The sequence below is a fragment of the Piliocolobus tephrosceles genome, chromosome 13, assembly GCF_002776525.5.
Source record: "Piliocolobus tephrosceles isolate RC106 chromosome 13, ASM277652v3, whole genome shotgun sequence".
Classification (NCBI taxonomy): domain Eukaryota; kingdom Metazoa; phylum Chordata; class Mammalia; order Primates; family Cercopithecidae; genus Piliocolobus; species Piliocolobus tephrosceles.
Window position 1 is genome coordinate 13,273,254 of NC_045446.1, and position 6,670 is coordinate 13,279,923.

Sequence of the window (6,670 nt, forward strand, 5' to 3'; positions counted from 1 at the left end):
GACGGGGTTTCACCATGTTGGCTAGACTGGTCATGAACTCCTGACCGCAGGTGACCCGTCCCCTTCGGCCTCCCGAAGTGCTGGGATTACGGGCATGCGTCACCGTGCCCGGCCCCACAACTGTTCTTTGTAAGCATCCTCAGTAGAACTAGCTCTCCCCTGGTGCTTGTTTGAAATCTCAGGTGTTACTACTGTCAGCTAATGAAGAGGTAGGTACTCAGTCACTTTAGTAATTTAAATACAGATTTATGCAAAAATCAAAATCCAACTGTCATTCATATTAAACTTTCTTCTTTCCCTCAGTTTGGCCTGCTTTAGACAGGGGATCTGACATGTAAAGTGGGGGCCAGTGCTATTTCTTCTCTAACTTCTCCCGCTAAGGATTGCTAAGAGGGATTCCTGATCCTCAGAGTCAGGGGCAGGAATGAGGAGAGAGGAACAGAAAAAGTCTTTCTCGATTGGCTCTTTTTCCTAACTCCATGTCAGTGCTATGCAGAATGGTAGGTATTGAATGCATCTGCATTGCAATCACTGCGATTCCTTGGCTGGGCTTCCCCTTGAGGAAAGAAAAAGACCCTCTCACATTGTTTTAGATTGTTTTATACTCAGCACCTGTTTTAAGAAAAAAAAACAAGGCAGTAAAACCACAGACAGGCAGCCCGGCACCAGGCCCGAAACCTGGCCTGGGTCTGCCTGGCCTAAACCCAGTAGTTAAAAATCAACTCATAACTTAGAAACCGATGTTATTCACAGATTCCAGACATCGTATAGAAGAACACTGTGAAACTCCCTGCCCTGTTCTGTTTCTCTGTATCAGTGCATGAAACCCCTATCACATACCCCCTACATTGCCCAATCAGTCACGACCCTTTCATAGGAAATCTTTAGTGTTGGGAGCCCTTAAAAGGGACAGAAATTGTGTACTCGGGGAGCTCAGATTTTGAGACTGTAGCTTGCTGATGCTTCCAGCTGAATGAAATCCTTCCTTCTACAACTTGGTGTCTGAGAGGTTTTGTCTGCGGTCCGTCCTGCTACATTTATTGGTTCCCTGACCGGAAGCAAGGTAACTGACGGACGGCTGAGGCAGCCCCTTAGGCGGCTTAGGCCTGCCCTGTGGAACATCCCTTCCGGGGTCTCCGGCCAGCCTGAGTGTCCGCAATCCAAAGAGTGCTCCGGGGTAGGCAATTGTCCCGGTGGAACGCCTCACCAGAGCAGCACGTAGCAGGCCCCGTGGAGGATTAACACAATGGCTGAACACCGGGAAGGAACTGGCACTTGGAGTCCAGACATCTGAAACTTGGTAGGACTAGTCTTTGGAACTTTCCCCACTCCATTTGAGTGGAAGCGTGGCCTAATCACCCATGGTGTGTCTGTATCGGCACTTTTGTTGTGGTTTTGACTTGACTTGAATTGCTGGATAGTTTGGTTTTGGTTTTGACTTGGCTTACGTTTCTTGATACTCGGATTTTGAATTTCGTGGTATTCTGATTTTGGTTTGGTATAAACGATAAAACTGTGGGTGTGTGCCCTCTTTACCTTTTCTTTGTTTTGTGGTGAGTGTGGTATTTTGTCTTGAAAAAACATGGATCAGGTGCAAAGTAAGCCCACCCCATTGGGAACTATGTTAAAGAATTTCAAGAAAGCATTCAATGGAGACTATGGAGTCACTAGGACTCCAGGAAAACTTAGAACTTTGTGTGAAATAGATGGGCCAGCATCAGATGTAGCTTGGCCATCAAAAGTAAGCTTAGACAGGTCTTTAGTTTCAAAGGTATGGCACAAAGGAACTCGCAAGCCAGGACACTCAGATCAATTTGCATATGTAGATTCCTGGTTACAGCTAGCTTTCGATCCCCCGTAGTGGTTAAGGGGACAGGAGCAGCAGTACTAATAGCAAAGGGACAGTTAGTTAAGAAAGGTTCTTGCTCCACCAAACAAGGCAAGCCGGCACCTAAAGTCCTGTCTGACCCAGAGCCCCAGGACTCATGGCAGGGGATGGCACCAACAGTGCCCCCCCCTTTATCAAGCGGGGAGGCCCTCTTCTCCTGAGCCCACAGCCCCTAGACCACCCAGAGTAGACAAGAAAGAGAAACTGCAAGAAAAACTCCTCCCTTGGTGGCCCACTTATGGCCCAAGACTGGAATCCAAATGCCCCTGAGAGCAGCCATATACTGGGATAGATGCGGATGGACACATGGTGGAAAGGTGTGCCTTTGTGTATCACCCTTTCACCTCTGCTGACCTCCTCAATTGGAAAAGTAACGCTCCATCTTACACTGAAAAGCCTCAAGCTCTAATAGACTTGCTCCAAACAATTATCCAGACTCATAATCCTACTTGGGCTGATTGCCACCTACTCATGTACCTCTTTAACACAGATGAAAGCCAAAGGGTGCTGCAGGCGGCAACTAAATGGCTAGAGGAGCACATCCCAGCCATTATCAAAATCTCCAGGAATACATAAGAATTCAGTTGCCAGGAGCGGACCCTCAATGGGACCCAAATGAGGGACCAGATATGGAGAGGCTAAGAGGGTACCGAGATGCATTAATTGAAGGCTTAAAAATGGGGGCTCAAAAGGCCACCAATGTAAATAAAGTTTCTGAATTCATCCAAGGAAAGGAGGAAAGCCCAGCCCAGTTCTATAAAAGAATGTGTGAGGCCTATCGTATGTACACTCCTTTTGATCTGGATAGACCTGAAAATCAGCATATGATTAATATGGCCTAGTTAGTCAGAGCTCAGAAGATACTCAGAGAAAATGCAAAAACAGGCTGATTTGCAGGAATGAATACCTCGCAGTTGCTGGAGATAGCTAATCAAGTATTTGTAAATAGAGATGCAACAAGCCACGGAGAAAGCTGTAAGGAGGGCGAACGCCAGGCCAGGTGAAGTGCTGATTTGCTGGCTGCGGCAATTAGAGCAATCCCCGTGAAAGGGTAGGGAAAGGGGGTTCCGGGAGGAATGCCTGGTCCAATCACTCACGTCTGCAGCGTAACCAATGTGCCTACTGTAAAGAAATAGGACATTGGAAAGATAAATGTCCCCAACTAAAGGAGAAGCAGGGTGATGCAGAGCAAAAGACCTCAGAAAAAGATGAAGGGACTTTGTTCAATCTAGCTGAAGGACTGCTAGACTGAAGGGGACCAGGCTCAAATGCCCCCAAGGAGCCCATGGTCAGGATGACAATAGGTGGAGCCGAACACTCAGTGGTAACCACCCTGGTGGCCCCCTTATCTAAAAAGGCCATTGATATAATTGGAGCAACAGGAGTCTCTGCCAAGCAGGCTTTCTGCCTACTGCGGACCTGCTCGGTGGGAGGACATAAAGTGACTCATCAATTTCTGTATATGCCTGACTGCACCTTGCCTTTGTTGGGAAAAGACTTGCTTAGCAAGCTGAGAGCCACCATTTCCTTTATAAAACAGGGCTCTTTACAGCTGAAGTTACCGGAAACAGGAGTCATCATGGCCCTTACAGTCCCCTGGGAAGAAAAATGGAGACTGTCTCTAACCGAGCCAGGTCAGGAAATAAAACCGACTCTAGCTAAGCAATGGCCCTGAGTATGGGCGGAGGACAATCCTCCAGGGCTGGCAATCAATCAAGCCCCCATACTCATAGGAGTTAAGCCTGGGGCCCAGCCAATGAGACAAAAGCAGTATCCAGTTCCTAGGGAAGCCCTTAAAGGAATACAGACTCATCTTAAATGCTTAAAAGCCTTTGGAATTATAGTTCCTTGCCAGTCTCCATGGAACACCCCCCTCCTACCTGTTCCCAAACCAGGTACCAAAGACTATTGACTCGTACAGGACTTACACTTGGTAAACCAAGTTATAATGACTCTTGGTAAACCAAGTTACAGTGACTCTGCACCCAACAGTTCCTAACCCTTACACACTGCTCGGATTGCTGCCAGCTGAGGACGGCTGGTTTACTTGCCTGGACTTGAAAGATGCCTTCGTTAGCATCAGGCCAGCTCCTGAGAGCCAAAAGCTATTTGCCTTTCAGTGGGAAGATCCGGGGTCAGGTGTCACCACTCAGTACACTTGGACTTACTCGGCTTACCCAAGGGTTCAAAAATTCCCCCACCATCTTGGAGGAGGTGTTGGCTCGAGACCTCCAGAAGTTTTCTGCTAAAGACCTAGGCTGCATCCCGCTCCAGTACATGGACGACCTTCTGCGAGGACACTCCACGGCAGTTGGGAGTGCAGAAGGGATGGATGCCCTGCTTCGGCACCTGGAGGACTGTGGGTATAAGGTGTCCAAGAAGAAAGCTCAGATCTGTAGACAGCAGGTACACTACCTGGGATTCACTATTCCAAAAGGGGAGTGCAGCCTAGGGTCAAAAAGAAAGCAGGTCATCTGGAGCCTACCAGAACCTAAAACCAGAAGGCAAGTAAGGGAATTTTTAGGAGCTGTGGGGTTTTGCAGATTATAGATTCCAAACTTTGCGGTGCTAGCCAAACCACTGTACGGGGTTACAAAGAGGCACAACAAAGAGCCATTTGAATGGGGGCCTCTACAACAGCAAGCCTTTTATAAGTTAAAAGAAAAACTTATGTCAGCCCCAGTTCTAGGACTACCAGATTTGACAAAGCCCTTCACGCTCTATGTGTCAGAAAGAGAAAAAAATGGCAGTAGGAGTTTTAACTCAAACTGTGGGGCCCTGGCCAAGACCAGTGGCCTACCTCTCAGAACAACTAGATGGGGTTTCTAAAGGCTGGCCTCCGTGTCTACAAGCCTCGGCAGCAATGGCCCTGTTGGCACAAGAAGCAGATAAGCTAATCCTTGGACAAAACCTAAATATAAAAGCCCCCCATGCGGTGGTAACTCTGATGAATACCAAAGGACACCACTGGCTAACAAATGCTAGATTAACTAAGTACCAAGGCTTGTTATGTGAAAACCCCCGCATAACCATTGAAGTCTGTAACACTTTAAATCCTGCCACCTTGCTCCCAGTATCTGACAGCCCTGTTGAACATAACTGTGTAGAGGTGTTGGACTCTGTCTATTCTAGCTGACCAGATCTTTGAGACCAGCCATGGGCATCGGTAGATTGGGAGTTACACGTGGACAGGAGCAGCTTCATCAACTCGCAAGGAGAAAGGTATGCAGGACATGCGGTAGTAACCTTGGATGATGTTGAAGCTGAGCCTTTGCCTCAGGGCACTTCTGCCCCAAAAACAGAACTCATTGCTCTAACTCGGGCTCTGGAACTCCATGAAGGTGACCGTGTGTGGACCAAGGACTGAAACATGGCTCTATTGCGGCCGTGGTGGAGGGGGCCCCAGACCGTTATCCTGATCACTCCCACAGCTGTAAAGGTAGAAGGAATCCCAGCCTGGATACACCACAGCCACATGAAGCCTGCGGCTGCTGAGACCTGGGAGGCCAAACCAATCCTGGACAGTCCCTTCAAAGTGACCCTGAGGAAAACGACAAGCCCTGCTTCAGTCACACCCGGAAGCTGACTGGTCTACGCATGGCCAAAGCATGAGGAAAATCATCGTGGGACTTGTTTTCCTTATAACATGGACCTGTGTGGTAAAAGCTTCCACTGCTTCTTCCCACACAGAGGACTATTTTCAGTGCACACCTCAGGTCACTGAGGTAGGACAAGTTAAGACAATCTTTTTATTTTATAGTTATTATGAATGCCTAGGAACTCCAAAGGGAACTGCTTGTATAATAACACTCAGTACAAAGTATATAATCCAGGAAGTGACCAGCCCAATGTGTGCTATGACCCCTCTGAACCTTCCATGATCACAGTCTTTGAAATAAGACTAAGGACTGGTCCTTTCCTAAGGGACACTAGTAAAGTAATAGCTGGAACAGAAGAAAGGGGGGGTCCCCCAAAATGTAACCTTAACATTTGATGCCTGTGCCACTATTAATAGTAAGCAGCATGGGATAGGATGTGGTTCTCTAGACTGAGAAAAAAGTTACACAGCCGAAAATAAGTATATCTATCAAGAGTCATATGTATGTGAGATGTATCAATACTGGTCTTGTGTCATTTGGGCTACTTGGAAAGAAGATAAAAAAGATCCTGTTTGGCTCCAAAAAGGAAAATCCAGCCCCTCCTACACGAGTGGGAACTGCAACCCTTTAGAATTGGTCATCACAAACCCCTCAGACCCAAAATGGAATAAAGGTAAATACGTAACATTAGGCATTGATAGAAAAGGACTAGATCCTAGCGTAAGCCTCCTAATAAAAGGAGAGGTTCAAAGACGCTCTCCAGAACCAGTATTTCAGACTTTCTATGATGAACTAAATGTGCCAGTACCTGAGATTCCAGGAAAAACTAAAAATTTGTTTTTACAATTAGCCGAACATGTAGCCCAGTCTCTAAAAGTCACTTCATGTTATGTTTGTGGAAGAACTGTACCAGGAGATCTCTGGCCATGGGAAGCCCGAGAGTTAGTTCCTACAGACCCAGTTCCTGATGAATGCCTGGCCCAAAAGAACCACCCTGACAATCTTTGGGTTCTAAAAACCTCGATTATTGGACAGTATTGCATAGCTAGAGAAGGCAAGGGATCCACTCATCCTGCAGGGCGGCTTAGTTGTCTTGGCAAAAGCTGTATAATGGTACCACAAAGACAGTTACATGGTGGAGTTCCAGTTACACAGAAAGAAATCCACTCAGTAAATTTCCAAA